This window comes from Eubalaena glacialis, chromosome 8, assembly GCF_028564815.1.
Source record: "Eubalaena glacialis isolate mEubGla1 chromosome 8, mEubGla1.1.hap2.+ XY, whole genome shotgun sequence".
Lineage (NCBI taxonomy): Eukaryota > Metazoa > Chordata > Mammalia > Artiodactyla > Balaenidae > Eubalaena > Eubalaena glacialis.
Genome location: NC_083723.1, coordinates 59,460,027 through 59,476,840, shown reverse-complemented (window position 1 = coordinate 59,476,840; position 16,814 = coordinate 59,460,027). Strand labels below are relative to the sequence as shown.

Sequence of the window (16,814 nt, the reverse complement as noted above, 5' to 3'; positions counted from 1 at the left end):
TAGGAACGCAGCAATATATGAGGAACTGAATGGATTTCAACTGTCAAAAGCACCCCTGAGACCAAAATCTCTCTTATCAGGAACTCTCACAAAAAATTTAAAAGACCACATCTTCAGGCACTGGATTCCGTGTACTTCACTTACATTTTTCTTTAATATATTCTCTCATTATATCCTCTTTCCGATATTTTACCTCATTTTCCCTTGCCTACCTCGCCTCCAGCTTCTGGCCCATCCTAACCTGATATCCTGATTTTTCCGCTTATTAGTTATATGACCTTGGGCAAGTCAAAATACAAAACAAGGCCATTATTCTGTATAATTCCAAGAATAGTTAATATGAAATGAGGTAAACTAAATGAAGCCAGGGGCCCAAGAGAGTGCCTGGTACTTAGTTGGGGCTTAATAAATAATTACCATTATTCAAAATAAAATGATTTACCCAAATAATTTATATTTATATTCATTACCAAAATAAAAATACATTTTACATTTTTGTTACATAATGATATTTAAAACTATATTTCACCTCTCGATTCTCTGGCAGATATTACAGAATAATACCAATGTCTCACATTGTGGTATAAATTACATGATGCTTTCTGGGTATATGAGTGTTAAATTGATCAGTTTCTCTTTTTTAATCCTTGGAATCTCTCCGGCAATAGAAATTCTTGATGCATACTAGAAGGCAAAGCTTATAGCCCAAACATACAACCAGAAAATTGAGTTCAATTCTACTTTACCATAATATCTTGTACTAATGTGATGACACAGCTGACAAAATTGAACAAGCTTGCTGATATTTATTTCAGAGCACCACTTTGTAGCCTGAAATGGATACTCATCTCAGCAGGTGTCAAGACGCAACAACAATCCACTTTCAAAGTTAAATGCAAATTACACACTGAAATTCTATAGAGAAAACAACTTTACTCCTTCCCCCCAAAAAAGACTTCTCATTCTCTAACGAGAGTGCACTTAGCTGATACAGTAAATGAATTGGGGAAAAAAATCCCTCTGGCTTAAAGAAACATCAAAGCCCATTTCATAAATGAGAAATAAAATGTAACTTCCTTTCAACAAAACAAACACGTTGATGATGATTCTTTACCACATTAACAAGGGATTTAGAGTCCATATACTCTCTTTGAACTTGGTAATAAGTTTCAATGTGCTTAGCATGTTGATGTGGCCCTGACAAGTGCTAATGTATACCCTTTGGGTTACTTGATACTCTCTATTGAGATGCACTACTGAATTGAAAAGAAAAAAAAAAGAAAGTTACTGCCATGGGTTCATAAATTCACTTGTAGAGAAAATGACTACAGAAAACCACCCATATTTAAAGCACTTGTAAAAATATTGATTGTACAAATTATTTCACACTAATCTAGATATCACACTTAAGAGCTAAAAATATTATTGCAATAAGTATCAGGAAAAGTGGTAAAAGTAATTGTAGTATGGTACTTAATAGTCATTTTTCTCTGCAGAATTTCCAAATTCCAACTGTATTTATTCCTTAAATATCTCTTCTTCCAGTGATCTCAATATATCAGCATTTATTATGGACTCAATATTTTAAATGTCCCATTAAAGTTACTATAGACTACAAGTAAGCCCAAGTAAGTGTGAAGGAAGCAAGTGAACAACAGAGGGAATTAATTTCCCATATCACAAAGAGGATTCCTGAGAGCAGTAATACTCCAAATGATGTAAAAGGAAGTTTCACAAACACCTTTATTTTCTCATTTTTTTTACATGTAAAGAACTATAAATAAATGACTTTAGAAGTGGCCAAGGAAAAGGAGGAAGGAGAAAGAAAAACTCATAAAGCAAAATTTGAAACTTTAAATGTCATCTTGAAATGATATATTAGAATGTAAAATTTCACATCATTCTGAAGTCTCTGACAACAAAAACACACTTACTAAAAAGTGTTATTTATGCCCTTATTGACTAGTTTAAGGAATATGTATGTGCTAGCTTGTATATTTACAATTACGATTTGCTTTCAAATAGTAATATCTTTGAGGTATTTCAGAAAAAAACATCACCTTATTCTATTCTCCTTTCATGATATTAGAGTGACTGAAAAGTAGGTGATTAGAAAATAACAGTCTTTTGTAACTTCAACCTTGCTCTCCCCTGGGGCAGTGGATTATTCTTACATCATAATATCTGTTAGTTAATACCAAAGGCTTCGCCCAACTTCAAAGCAGAGATATTAAAGGCTCACTTTCCACTACAAGCAGGTGAATTTTTATTAGCTTTCTCTTTCAAAATTGCTATGACTTCACTTGCGGATATCCCGCCAACAGCCATTATTGAAAGCCTTACTATAATTGCTAAGTTACATGCAACGTCTGAAGCACAAAACCAATGTCACTTGCAGCCCTCCAACAACTGACTGAAACCAAGTGTTACATCATTAAAGCTGAATTACAACACACCCATGGCGTGTTTTCCATGTGTGCTATTTTAAACAATAGTACAGAAAAACCTGGCTATAAATTCACAGATCCCCAATTTGTTCAAATTCATGAAAAATAAGAGCTGTTCTAGAGCCTTTTCTGGCTCTATTTTAGTCAGAAATGTCATGCACCAAAATTAAATGTCTGTTTGGATTTTATTGGAGATGGAAATGCTAGCTTTATGTTGTAAATTTAAACAGCCTGCCACAAAGGGAGCCTCACATTTATATCGCTTGGGAAGGCATATTCATCTCTAATTGCTTAGGGTAACACAAACTAATGTAAAGTGTTCGGTTTCTCAACGGGTTCTGTGTAGAATAAATGAGATGAAGTGATGATGGCGTGGGTTTTCAGTGGGTTCAGATTGGATTTCTTTTCTTTGATAGAGTTGGATGTGGAATCAGTGTATTCAGTTATTGTTAATGACCAGGAAGTTTTCTGGAAATTCATAAAAATTCAGTAAGACATTCATTACTGCTGATAAAAAGAAATATTAGCAGCATACTCGTATTACTTTTTTTTTCCAATTAGGTTCAACCCATTCCATTATTTGGTGATCTAAGTGGAAATATTTCTTCTGTCATAGTGGTACACAAAGCTATTATAATTACATTTTAGAAAGGTCGACAACTTTTTTATTTGGCTTCAGTGATTTTATGGTGCCTAGATTCCACCGGAAAATATTTAGTCACTCACTTACTTGGATAGAAATCCATCACCTGGAATAGAAATCATGGTTAACATGCCAGCATCTTTGTGCAGACAGGCCTGAAAATATATACTAGGCAAGGCCACTGCCAAATGACTTGTGTCTGGCCAGGACTACCTTTCAAATGTTCTCTGCATACCAGTTACTGTTAAGATTTATTGTAGCATGTGTAGATAAATATACTTTAGCTTTCATATCCATGACTTAGATAATACAGTAGCAGTCTACACTCTACATATTACCTGTCTTCAGTTGTGGTTTCTGTAGCCACTCACAATATTCAGATTTCTCACCAAAACTTAACAGTAGTCTTCATGTTACTTTAAATAGATCACATTAAGCCAAGTGTAGGAATTTCATATACACATATATAACCAATCCATAAAGAAATTAGTTTAGTGTCTTAAACGAATCACTATCATGAGAAAATACTTCATCATAAGCAGATCTAATCTAAAACACATGAGCGAAATGGGGCCCTATAAAAATATATACTAATCTCAAAGCTAAGTGCTTGACTGGGAGAAATCCACTACTCTATTATTTAAATTCTTTCATTCATGTGAAAAGTAAATAACCTCTATACACACATAAACACAAACACATACACATCAAAAAAATTTAAGGGCCGTCACTTCTACCACATTCAATTCACATCACAAATTATGACAGCAAAAGAAATCTATCACACCCACCAAAAGAACAACAAAAAACCCTAAAACTATGCTCTCACCACAAATATATGTCCACCCAGTTCTTTCCTTTACTTAGAAAATCTCAGTGCCAACTGAATCAAAGCAACCATACTATTTTAGGGTTTATTTGTTTTCTTTAAATTTGGCGGACACCGTTCTTTCCTATAAAATTGGTTGACTCAATAGGGAAAAAAATATCCACCATTAACTTTCAGCATACCCACTTGTTATTCTTCATCTTCAATCCCAAAATTAATCCTACTGATTCATGTTTAAGGATTGCTGCTGAATAAAAAATATTTTATGAAGTTATGTGTTCTGAGTTAATGATTTTGGGGAAATTTGTCATTTAAATGTGTGCCATTGAATATATTAAGCACATTCTTTAGATTCTAGGATCTGGGCTGTTATACTCATCTTCAAGTACTTGGAATTTGACTACTTTGTATGTTTTGATACACATTGAGAAAGTCACAGAGAAACTAAACTATGAGTTACTTCCAATTCAGACATATCTACTAAATTCTAGGTTGTAGCATTTACATTATTAGAAAGGCATTTATTAAGTATTTGTCTTATCAGGCCCTACACATATTTCAGCAAATCAAGATGGCCTAGATTGTATTTACATTTAGACTGTAATTTTCCTAAACCACATAAACAAAACCATTTTGACACCTGGTCCTTCAGAGTTCATGAACTTCAACATCTGAAAACATATGCAGGATTGTCAAACTTTCCACTGCCCTCCCTGGGGGCACCAAAACATATGTAACTATGTATATCACTATGTTATATGCCATCAAATTTCCTTAAAAGAAAGTAACTGGGTCCTTTTATCGCAGCAGCAAAATGTCCCAGCTCTAAGTCTGTGAGATAAGGAGCAAGGGCTCTCCGGGAGGAAGCAGCCCAAGGGCAACCACAGGCTTTCTAAAGTTGGAATCAAGTATACCCACTCTCTCTACACTTTCTTTCATTCAAAACCTATAACAGTACCAAACATTAATGCCAGGAGTACACAAGAGGAAACATCTTAAGCCAAAAATCACAATTCAATAACAGAACATATTTTATAATTATATAATTTACATTCTCAATTATTCCGGCGGGGGGGGGAAGACAAAACTAAAAAGGGGAGACAGGCAATGAGAGGAGTGATTACCCATAAAATAGGGGTGTATCCCCTCACTCAGCAAAGCTAAAGGGGATACAATGATATCCACCCCCACTGCTCATCTCTACCGGGTCAGAGATCTTGCAAACTGAGCAAAGGATTTTGGAAAAAGGGGCAGATGGGAAGACTGATTAAATCCACCCTTACCTGCAAGATAGGCAGCATCTCCCCAGAGAAGAGCGCTTTGTAATTCTGCCAGGGGACATGGGAGGGTCAAGTGCAACCCACCTGCTCACCCAGCACATCTTAAAGCTTGCTAGCAACATGTTCACAAAATGCAGCCGCTGCCGAGGCAGCACTCAGGGGTGAAATCTCTTTAGCAGTCTTCGTCCACCTATCTCTGAGTGCAGCGACTGGCCGCGTCCTGCCGGCTGTTTCTGACATTTACCAGATTGCTAGCCCTTTTGACCATGGGCAGATAAATTAAGGCACCTGGGCTCCACCTTCCTAACTTTGAGTAGCAAGAGGAAGCCACTCTCCAGTGGATTCTTAGCTCCAGCAATTAACTGAAGAAAGCGCTTAAAGGCTCCCAGGCAGACATAATAGAGGATCTGGGGCTTTAATTAAGCAGTGACTTAGGATGGCTAGAGGGAATATGTTATGAAAATTTTATCTCTGGTGGAGAGGTCTGTTTTCTAAGTACTTTAGAAATACTTTCCTGTATGTAAACAGGGGGTTTTTACTTTTGTTTTTTACAATCTAGAGAAATTTGAAACATTGATTTCATCTTTTTCCTCTGCGTGACACTATTTTTCTTTTTTTTTTTTACTGAGGGCAAATTCACATAACATAAAATGAATCACTTAAACGTGTACAGTTCAGAGGCCTTTAGTGCAGTGTTGGGCAACCACCACCTCTGTCAAGTTCCAAACCATTTTCATCACCTCCAAAGAAAAAGGTAAAATTTCACACATTCATTTGATAGGCAAATATTTAAAAGTTATAAGAATTTATTGCTAACCATGGATAAAAACAATATATATAATTTCATCTTAATCATTCAAGTTACTGTTACACAAAATATTTTGCTGCTGTATCTCTGCTTTCAGATTTGCTAGCTGTAAAACTGTGAAGCTCTCACCTCTGATTATGTAATTTGAAGGTCACCATCTGACGGAGATGCACTTTAAAACTCTTCCACGTGTGGGTACCTCCACGGGCCTCCTCCCTCCCTTACTGCAGTCTCTACTCAGGAACCAGAAGACCTAGTACTTCTATGCATCCTAAAAAGTAAACTAACTTTAAAATAAATGTATTTTGGGGATTATACATGAGTGGACAAATGAGGGATGAGTGAAATGAGTGGACAAATAAAGGGATGAATGAAAGTATATTTCAAAAAAGAGTAGATTTCATGACACTGAATTTCATTAAAAATGTAGTGCACAGAATGAATCATCTTCACCCAATCACATTGCCTGCAAGTATTTACATCTGTTAGATCTTTAACAGATCAATGTTTGGTATAGGAGGTTGAATCCCTGCTGCTTCATACAGAATTGAAGAACTGGTAATAATACCAAGTTGTAATTTTATCTGTTCTCTCATACATAAATTGGTTAGAATGCTAACTGGTGGTTCTAAAACAAACAAAAAATTGTTTCAAATAGAAATAACCATTATATAGCTTAATTAGATTTATATGTATTCAAATAAAGTAATATGAGTGAGCGGTGAGATTGTTTTATGTCTGCATTTTTGTAGTTAGAATAATACAAGAAACCTAACTTGCCTTTCCAAACTCATCAATTCCCATGGATCTTTAAACAGTTGTCTCCCAAATTTACATCTCCAGCTTAGACAACTCCTATTATTTCCAAACTTGCATTGCCCCACTTAGATACAGAGTAGGTAATTAGATTTATAAGTCTGAAATTCAATGGAGAAACCAGGAAAGGGTAGATAAAATTTTAGGTCAATAGCATTTAGAAGGCGTTGAAATCCACGAGACTAGGGTAAATTGTCTTGGGTTGGGAGTAGATGACACAGAGTGAAAGTAAGAGAACTGAGCCTGAGGCACTACGAGAAATGATGGTGAGAAAAAAAAGTTGCTTCTAGCAGCTAAAGAGGGGCTAGTAAGGCAGGAATAAAACCCACAAGAGTGCATTGCTGTGGAAACCAGAACGAATGAAGAAGGAGGGAAAGGTCAAGGTTGTTGCTCCAAAATTAAATTGAAGTAAATTCATGTATGTCTTCCAAATCCTTTCCCACATAAGGAGGGTTAACTTGTTTTTAAAATCCAGTATTAATCACTTCACTGGTAAACTCCTCCCACCTTCCATCATTCCCCACATCTGCCATTAGTTAGACCAGGCTTCATATCATGTCTTCCAAGTTTTTAGGCAGTCCCATCAATAAAAGTTCTCAGAATGGGAATATTTTTAGGAGGTCAAGAGATTTGGGCTTGCTGTCCTCATCAGACTTTTAAAAAATGGCTTATTTCATTAATGTATGTATTTATAAGGGAACCGTCATATGTGTTAATATTCTCATCAATGCAGTCATTGTTATTCTTTGGGAGACAAAATAACATAATACTATTATGTGGGAGTATAGTATAATAGTAAATGTACAGTTAGAAAAGAGGTTTGAATTCTACCCTTATAACTTACAATCATATGACCTTGGACAAGTTAACTAACTTTCTGGGTCTCAATTCCCTCATCTGAAAAGTGCATATAATAATATATACTAAAAGATGCTGTGAGTACATGAAAATGCATACTTAGAATGGAGTAGACACTTGGCAAACATCAGTGGCCTTTGCTTTAATGGATGTTTTGCCTTTCTTGCACTTAATAATAATTACACAAATGGAAATCTTTAAGAAATTTTATATTTTCCTACAGCAATTATTAAAACCTAAATTATATTTGATATTCAGTTACATTCTAAGGAACCCTTTGCAATAGTATATTAGCATATTAGTATATAGTATATTTCATAACTCCCCACTGTAAAATGATCAATTCTATTAATTTCTAACTATGTACCTTTTATGGTAGAATATATCAATGCCTTTTTCTCTTAATATATTCAGTACAAAATTGCCTGTCAATGAGTGCTTGAACACTCTTCTTGTTCATTCACCCTTAATTCATCCTTAATTAAGCTTTGAATATCAAATTATAATAAGTATAGGTGATATTCTATCAAATATTTAACTCATTTCCTATCCTAACACCAGCATACCTCTAAGTGATATGAAAAGTAAGGCAAACAGGCCCGAATATTTGGTTTAGAAGATTTTTGAATGAAAGGGGTTAGGGAAAGTATTAACAGGATCTTTTGTGTGTCTGGGTTCACTTTTGGCATTTATGATATCATATTCTTTCAGGGCTTATTACTATCAAAGAAAGAAATATAATTCAAAGGATCAAATTACAAAACTAACAAACAAAAAATCTATCATATACACAATTCCTTACCAACCCCCTTGCTTCACCTCACTGCTGTTTTATTTTTATCTGTATATGTTTGAAAATGACGCAAGCTTCATAGTTTCCACTTAAATTTGCTGTAATGTTAACCACAAAAACCTCTGCAAAACTTGTATATGATATTAGTGATTGCCTTTCAAAAATGATTTAAAGTCATGAAAAGCAGAGGAGTGAGATCCATTTATTACTTAGTACTGAAATAGCGGACAAAATTTTTCCTTCTGGTAGCATGTCTTAAACATGGTTTAAAAGTTGAAATTTGTACTCACTCATGTACATATGGGAAACAAGATTTAGAAAATAATAATTTTTACTTTAACTATCCATAAAATTCACTGGATGATGCTGGCTATCATTTTCCTCTTACAGATTTGGGATTTTAAAAAAAGAAACAACTTGGCTATCAGTCGGGCTGTTACAAATAAAAAGATACAATTCCAAGCTTAAATCAAGAATTTCTTGATTACCCATTTAGAAAATAACACATATTTTTGGTCACTGACATATCTGAAACACCTACAGGCATATATGACACATAATAGGCACTCAATAATATTTACTGAATAAATAAATGCATACATATATATAATTACAAATACTGGTGTCCTAATTTCCTTAAGGAGTTTGGGTTTCTCTCCACAAAGCTAAAGCAACACAGAGTTTCGGGCATTGCTAATTTTGCAACAGACTAATGGTTTCAGACCTAGAATTAATCTGCGGAGCAAAAATATATTACAATTTGAAACTAGGAATATGGATGTAGGACCACCTGAATGGTATGATGCTTTTTCATTGGTTGAATAAATCTCTAAACTTAAATATAACCTCTCTCAACATTTTACCTGAATTAGTTACCTTACTCTCTTCTATTAGTTTTATCTCTCTGGTGAGATTGTAATTTTCTTGAGATGCTGACATAAATTATCCTAAATTTCTCAGTTTTCTCTATCCCTCTCTCCGTAGAGTGACTATCCTAGTTCAAGTCACTGTCATATCTTACCAGGATTACTACAATTAATCCCTAATACATTTCCTGTCTCTTACCTGTTCCCTACCAATTCTTTCTTTACAAAACCATTTCAGTGATTATATTAAAATGTGAGTCTAAGCAAACGGCCTCTGTGCTTAAAACTCTTCAATGGCATTGGTGGTAATGCCGCGAGGACAAAACCCCAAACTCCTATTGTGTACTCTCTACACTTCTTTTTCTGCTATCGCACTTTTCATTTTTCTAATATTATCCCTTGCGTTCTTCCACTGTCACTTAACACTAGAGCCATAAAGAACTACTGTCAATTCCCCAACATGGTGGCCATTTTCTAACCTACCCCCTTGGCCCAAGCTGCTTGGTCTGCTTGACATGCCCTCCCTCAAAACCCTTCAGTTTGTAAACTTCCACTCATGCTCAAGATACACATCATCACCTCGGGAAATCTTATCACACACCACAACTGGATTGTTCATGCTTTTCTTCTTTGTTCTCTCAGAGCATGCTGTGCATAACTTTAACACAGCATTTATCAAACTCTACTGGAATTACTAGTCTATTTGATCATCTCCTCCACATTCTTAAAGACTGGGATAATGTCTCCTTTGCCATTTTCCCTTAGTATCAGTCTCAATACTTGGTACCGGTGCTGTTGTTATTGTTGTTTTCATCATCAGTAACACCACCAGCTAGCACTTGTTAAATATGTACCATGCAGCAAAATTAAGTGTTTTACATACAATATATCATTTAATTCTTGCAACAATTCTATTGTTATCCCCTGAAAGCTTGAAAACTTACTAATTTTCACACAACTTGTAAATATCAAAGCCAGAACCCAAACCAAAATTTGTGAGTTCCCACTCCCTGTTCCTAACCTCTATGATAATAATTCCATCGCAAAGTTGGTACTTATTATTTCTTGAGTATGTGACTGATTGATGGATGTATTAAATCCAGTAAGTTGAATGAAACATCAATGTTTTAGTAATAAAATATTAATTCTTAATATGTGCTAATATAGTTATTGTTCAATATAACTAAACATTTTCCTTATAAATAAAAGAAAGGATCATTTAAATAGATTTTTGTTGTTAATAGGAAGAAAAATACTGATTCTTTCTTGGTAGATGTAATACAAAAAAGATGCATAATATTCAGGTAAATATCAAAACCCATTGATAGTAATCGTTGTCATATAAAAACTATACCCTTCAAACTGGAAACAGGCATCTCAAACTGCATATACTGTATATTAGCTTTCAATCAGCAATGTAAACAATATAATATAAGCATTACATGGACTTTACATTAAGATAAACCAATCCACTTTTGCCAAGACAGATGTAATCACTCAAATCCCATTGGGAAAGAAGTAACAGCGTTGTTTGGTCTAGGTCTCAAATACTTTATTTAGTAAATAACTTGGGCTTTGTATATTCACTTCTTCATAACACATATTTCTAACATTTAAATATTACAAAGTGTTTCAAGAGTTCTGGGCTTAGGATTCAATGGTAAAGCATGATATTTGCTAATCTTACATCATCACGCAATTTTTATTTGACAGTTAAGGGGATAATTTACTCTTTCTTGCATAACACCTAAATAATAAGAGGAATATGGTATTGTTATACCTTCCTTATATTTCAAGCCCCCTCATTTTTCTAAATCACAGATCTAGAAGTAAAACATAAAGCAGTTTTTAAAAGTTATACTCAGAAAAATTCAACAATTTGACTTTAGTCAAGAGGTTAATTTTTAAAAATTATTCAAGGGTTAAAATCAGACAAATGAGTTGAGTATATTCAACATATGGCTTTGAAAAAACCAGTTATTTTAGTGTTGATTATCAGCAAAAAGCAAAGTTGTCTAAATTGAAGTGCACCTTGTTCTTTTTCTTAATTAGATCCATTTGTTTGAATTAAAACTGCATTTACAAGTAACCATTTTATATATCTAAATGTACATGCTTTAGTGTATTATGTTTATTTCTTATACATTCATGGAAAAAATTACTCTTTGGCGTATCAACATAGGTCATAAAAAAAGGTAGTACATTCACATGAATCAACCTTTAAAGATTCTGTGAAAAGGTCCCTTCCACATCTGTTCTCCTGCCATGCAATTTCTCTCCCCAGAGCATTCCAATGTTATTGTCTGTGTGTGTGTGTGTTTGTGTGCACCTCCTGACAAATTTTATGCACCTAAAAACCATAAATATACAAACACCAAAAGATTTAGATCCATGTCACTTAATCTCTTAGATGTAGGGCACATCTGTAAAGTGCCAAAAAGGATTATTAGGTTTCTTCCAATTCTAAAATATCTCAAATGATGAAAGCTGACAACAGTGGTTTATCCCTCCATTTATTTTCATCTCAATATTGAAACATCCTCCTTTAATCTATAATAGGTAATCTAGTCATTTTCTTCCATGGCACAAAGTTACAGGGACTTACATGCTGTCTGTAACTTTTATTTGCCTGTCCTTCTTGATGTCTATGACCCGAAAGAGTCAAAACCCTGCCTAGAGGACCATTCATGGACTCAAAACCATTCTTTGGCTTTAACTCATTAATGTCCTAAGGGAATGCCAGTTCCTTAAATTTTTCAAGAGAAATCATTAATCCAGGTTCTTAAAGTCTCCTGATTTTAAAATGTTGGTAAACTATCAAAACTTTTTCCAGTTTTATTGAAAAATAATTGACATACATCACTGTATAAGATTAAGTCATACAGCATGATAGTTTGATTTACATATATTGTGAAATAATTACCACACTAGGTTCAGCTAACGTCCATCTTTTCATATAGATACAATAAAAAGAAAGGAAAGAAAAATAACTTCTTGTGATGAGAACTCTTAGAATTTACTTTCTTAACAACTTTTCTATATGTCATACAGCAGTGTTAGCTATAGTCATCATGTTGTACATTACATCCTAGTAGCTATTTAACTTATAAGCCATGTCTTGGCTATTGTAATTAATGCTGCTATAAACATGAGGATGCAGATATTTTTTCAAGTTAGTATTTTCATTTCCTTTGAATGTATTCTCAGAAGTGTAATTGCTGGATCATATGTTAGTTCCATTTTTAATTCTTGAGGATCCTCCGTACTGTTTGCCACAGTGGTTGTACTAATTTACAATCCACCAACAGTATACAAGGGTTCCTTTGCTACACATTCACGCCAGCATTTATCTATGTTTTTTATGATAGTCATTCTAATAGGTATAAGATGATATCTAGTAGTTTTAATTTGTGTTTCCCTAATAACTAGTGATATTGAGTATTTTTTCATGTATGTGTTGGCCCTTCCTAGATCTTCTTTGGAGAAATATCTATTAAGCTCTTTTGTCTATTGTTAATAGTGATATTTGGAGGGGTTTGCTATTGAGTTGTATGAGTTCTTTATATATTTTGGATATTAGTCCCTTATCAGATATATATTTTGCAAATATTTTTTTCCCATTTCAAGGGTTGTCTTTTCACTTTGTTGATGGTTTCCTTTGCTGTGCAGAAGCTTTTTAGTCTGATGTAGTCCCACTTATGTAATTTTCATTTTGTTGTTTGTGTCATATCCCAAAAAAAATCATTACTAAGACCCATGTTAAGGAGGTTTATGCCTGTTTTCTTCTAGGAGTTTTATGGTTTCAGGTCTTATATTGAAGTCTTTAATCTATTTTGTGTTAATTTTTGTAAGCAGTATAAGATATGGGTCCAGTTTCATTCTTTTATATGTGAATATCCAATTATTTCAGCACCATTCATTGAAGAGACTGTCCTTTCTCCATTGAGTATTCTTATCTCCCTTATCAAATATTAATTGACCATATATACTCGAGTTTATTTCTGGGCTCTTGATACTGTTCAACTGGTCTCTTTGCCAGTACCATACAGTTTTGATGACTATAGCTTTACAGTATATCAGGAAGTGTGATACCTCCTGCTTTGTTCTTTCTTGGAATTTCTTTGGCTATTCGGGGCCTTTTGTGGTTAGATATAAATTTTAGGGCTATTTTTTCTACTTCTTCAAAAAATGCCATTGGAATCTTGATAGGGATTACATTGAATGTATAGAAGGCTTTTGGTAGTATTGACATGTTAACAATATTAATGCTTCCAATCCATGAACATGGATACCTTTCCATTTATTTGTGTCTTCTTCAATTTCTTTTGATGTCCTTTAGTTTTCAGCAGAGAAATTTCATCTCTTTAGTTAAATTTATTCCTAAGTATTTTATTGTTTTTGATCATTTTATAAATGAGATCGATTTATTTCTTTTTCAGAAATTTTGTTCTTATTGTATAGAAATACTACTGATTTTTGTATGTTAATTTTGTATCCAGAAACTTTACTGAATTCATTGACTAGATCTAACAAATTTTATTTGAGGCTTTAGGATTTTCTCTATATAAAATCATATCATATGCAAACAGAGATAATTTTACTTCTTCCTTTCCAATTCTGATACCTTTTATTTCTTTTTATTGCCTATTTGCTCTAGTTGGGACTTCTAGTACTATGTTGAATAGGAGTGGTGAGAGTGGGCACCCTTATCCTGATCTTAGAGAAAAACTTCCAACTTTCCACCACTGAGTATGTTAGCTGTGGACTTGTCATAGTTAGCATTTAATATGTTGATATATGTTCATTCTATGCTTAATTTGTTAAGAGTTTTTATAATAAATGGATGTTGAATTTTGCCAAATGCTTTTTCTGTGTCTACTGAAATGATCATATGATTATTTTCTCATTCTATTAAGATGATGTATCATATTGATTGATTGTATATGTTGTGCCATCCTTGAATCCTAGGGATAAATCCCATTTGATCATGGTAAATGACCTTTTTAATATGCTGCTGAATTTGGTTTGCTAGTATGTGATGGAGAATTTTTGCATCTATACTCATCAGGGATATTGGCCTGTAGTTTTCTTTTCTAGTAATGCCTTTTTCTGGTTTTGGTATCAGAATAATTCTGGCCTTGTAAAATGAGCTTTGAAGTATTCACTCCACTTCAATTTTGAGAAGATTTTGATAAGGATTGATGCTAATTTTTCTTTAAATATTTGGTAAAATTCACCAATGAAGCCATCTGGTCCTTGGCGTTTATTTGTTGGGAGATTTTTGATTACTGATTAAATCTCCTTACTAACAATTGTTCTATTCATATTCTCTATTTCTTCCTGATTCACTCTTAATAAGTTGTATGTTTCTAAAATTTTTTCCATTTCTTCTAGGTTGATAGTTTATTGGCACATAGTTGTTCATCATAGCCTGTTATGATCTCTTGAATTTCTGTGGTATCAGTTGTAATGTCTCCTTTTACATTTATAATTTTGTTGATTTGGGTCCCCTTTTTTGGTTAGTCTTGACAAAGGATTGTCAGTTTTGTTTAGCTTTTTAAAGAATCATCTATTTTAATTAATCTTTTCTATTTTTTTGGCTCTCTATTTCATTTATTTCTGCTCTAATCTTCATTCTTTCTTTTTTTTTTTCTGCCAATTTTGGGCTCAGTTTGTTCTCTGTTTTCTAGTTCCTTAAGGTATAGAGTTAGGTTGTTTATTTGGGATCTTTCTTGCTCCTTAATGTATGCACTTATTGTTATGAACTTCCCTCTTAGAACTGATTTTGCTGCATCCTATAAGTCTGGTATGTTGTATTTTCATTTTAATTTGTCTCAAGAACCTTTTTTATTTCCACTGTAATTTCTTCTTTGACCCATTGGTCGTTCAGGAGAGTGTTTAATTTCCATGTGTTCATGACTTTTCCAGTTTTTTTCTTGTTATTGCTTTCTAGTTTCATGCCATTGTGGTCAGAGAAGATATTTGGTATGATTCCAGTCTTCTTGAATTTGCTAAGACTTGTTTTGTGGCCTAACGTATGGTCTTTCCTAGACAATGTTCCATGTGCACTTGAGAAGAATGTATTCCACTGTTGTCAGATAAAATGTTTTGTATGTGTCTGTTTTGTATATGTCTGTTAGGTCCATTTAATCTGTAGTGTTGTTCAGATCACTGTTTCCTCATTGATTCTCTGTATAGACAATCTATCCATTATTGAGAGTGGGGATTAAAGTCCCCAACTATTATTGTATTACTGATTACTTCTCCCTTTAGCTCTGTTAGATTTTGCTTTATATATTTAGGTGCTCTACTGTTGGATGCATAAATATTTACAAATGCTATATCTTCTTGATGGATTGAGCTCTTTATCATTATATAATGATTTTATTTGTCTCTTTTTACCATTTTTAGTTTAAAGTCTATTTTGTCTGAGTATAGCTATTTCTGCTTTTATTTTGATACCATTTGCTTGAAATGTCTTTTCCATCCCTTTACTCTCAGTCTATGTGTGTCTTTAAGGCTAAAGTGCGTCTCTTGTAGGCATAATATTGTTGGATTTTGTTTTTTTTATCCATTTGAGCTATTCTATGACTTTTGATCAGAAAATTTAATCAATTTACATTTATATGAAATTATTGATAGATAAGGACTTACAATTGCCATTTTGTTAATTGTTTTCTGGTTGTTTTATAGATCCGTTGTTCCTTGTTTCTTACCCTGCTGTCTGTTTTGTGTCATGATGTCTTTTGGTATCAGTATGCTTTAACTTCTTTATAGTCTATAGTTCTTTTGTGTAATTGTTATAGGATTTTCATTTCTGGTTACTGTGAAGCTTACATAAAATACCTTATAATTTTAACAGCCTATTTTAAATTGGTAACATCTTAACTTCAATAAAATTTCTAAACTTTACACTTTCACTTCTCTTCCCCTCATATTTTAGGATGTTGTTTTTACAACTTACATATTTTTATATTGTACAACAGATTAGACTTATAGTCATGGTTATTTTTACATGTTCTTTTTTTAACTTTTAAACTAAAGTTGTGAGTTATGCACCAGTATTATCATATTACAAAATCTAACTATGACTATATATTTAGCATTAGCAGTGAGATTTGTGCTACCCTTTTATGTTTTTATGTTGTTAATTAGCATTATTTTAATTCCACTAAAGAACCCCCTTTAGCATTTTTTGTAAGACAGGTCTTGTGGTAATGAATTCCCTTAGCTTTTGTTTGTTCGTGAGTCTTTATCCCTACTTTGTTTCTGAAGAATAGCTTCACTGGATATAGAATTCTCAGTTGACAGTTATTTTCTTTCAATATTTTGAATATGTCATACCATTCCCTCCTGGCCAGAATAGTTTCTATTGAGAAATTCACTGATACTTTTATAGGGGTTACCTCGTACATAACTTTTCTCTTCTCTTGCTGCTCTTAAAATTATTTTTTTGTCTTTGATTTTTGACAAT

The 16,814-nt window shown here is 33.4% G+C and overlaps 1 protein-coding gene across 1 annotated transcript in view; it reads right to left on the bottom strand.

Moving 5' to 3' along the window:
* The window catches only part of AGMO (alkylglycerol monooxygenase), a 331,345-nt gene that overhangs the window by 116,788 nt on the left and 197,743 nt on the right, over window positions 1-16,814 (bottom strand). The window lies entirely within an intron of this gene.